Below are 1557 nucleotides of genomic sequence, written 5' to 3' on the forward strand. Positions count from 1 at the left end.
CCCGCCCCCGGGGGTGGCGCCGCGTGGCCCTGGGGCTGGGAATCCCGCCCGCCCGCGGCGCCCACGGAGCGGCCTCCTTCGCGGTCACCGAAGAGAGCCCAAGCGGCGCAGACGTGACACCGCCAAAGTCTTCGGGGAACCCGGGAAAGTGGGGGCCTCTCCCTCTGGGGGCCCCATGGATGCAGTAACACAGGGCCCCTTCCCGGCCTCCTCCGCAGCTGCTGGAAGCTGAGGCGTCCCCCTACATCCCAAGATGCTCCCAAAGCCGGAGCTCCTTCCTCGCTGGGTTTCACTGCTGCTTGGTTTTTTACACCGTTTCAAGGTTTCTTTCCTCAACAGCATCGATGACACCATCACACCAGGTTTTGGGGACTCAGGCTTCAGGCATGCCGGCCTGGCCACTGGCCCCAGGGCTCCCTCAGGTGTGGGCGGGGCCAGCTCCAGCAGACAGGTATGCTCATGAACAGCCCCCCCAGGAATGCTCCAAGGGTCCAGTCTACTCAGCTGCATTATGGTGTCCGACTCAGGTGTTTACCCTGCTCAGGTGAGCAGCACCCAGGAGAGAGGGGCATAATCCCATGGAGGCGGGGCAGGAGCCCAGAGCTGAGCACGCACACCTTGGCCAGCAGGTACATGAAGTGTGGGCAGCCCGTCTCAGGTCACAGTCCTGGGCCAGACCCCACAGAACTCGGGGGTCCTGGGCGGATGCACACAGGGCTCCACGGACCCCTCCAGCAAGTGTTCCTGTGTGTCTGCAGAGGTCAGCCTTGGGAGGAAGGGGGGTTTACACCCCCTATCAGCCCAGAGGAGACGAGGCCCACCGCACCCTCAGCCACTCCTCGGGGGTGGACTGGCCAGCATGCTCCTCCGTCTTTGGAGCTTCCCTTCACCGGAGGGGACAGGTCACCCGGGATGTAGTCTGAGAGGCCAGCCCCACTGGGATGCGGCAAGGCGAGCTGGCCGAGCACCCTGGCCAGGCTCCCGCTCTCCTGCTCCCTGGTCCTCCTGAGACAAGCTGAGTCGGGGCAGGTGCAACCTGCAGGGCTCGAGTACCTGGGACCAGCAGGCACACGCGCAGGGAACTGTGCAGGTAACTGCACGCGTATGCACAGCCGTGCTGGCCTGCCCCACCTCTTTCGTGGGCACCTCTTGGAGGACACTGACCGCGTTAACCCAGGAGCCATGGCCACGCTCCCCTCCAAGAGGGCCTGGGTTCTGGGCCTGAGAACCTGGGTCCCTGAGGGCGTCTCAGACCTCTCAATGTCCTCTCACAGCCAGAGGGACATGTGGGGCTGGACAGGCCTTCCATGACCAAGAAAGGTGCTCCGTTCCCCACCCCCCACCACTGTGGGCCAGAACCCACTGGGAAACACTGCGGGCGCTGGCGCAACGGCACAAGGATGCGTCCCCAAGATGTTAATGACCCCAAACTGGTGCCGCTGCTTCCCCAAGACCGCTGGACCCAGGTGGGGACCCCAGCCACCTTGCTCACTCCCACCCCCTCTCCAGAAGTCTCTGGACGGGGGCTGACCTCCCCCGGGGATGAGGAGGCAGCAT

The sequence above is a fragment of the Condylura cristata genome, unplaced genomic scaffold, assembly GCF_000260355.1.
Source record: "Condylura cristata isolate star-nosed mole 26May11 unplaced genomic scaffold, ConCri1.0 scaffold00072, whole genome shotgun sequence".
NCBI classification, from domain to species: Eukaryota; Metazoa; Chordata; class Mammalia; order Eulipotyphla; family Talpidae; genus Condylura; species Condylura cristata.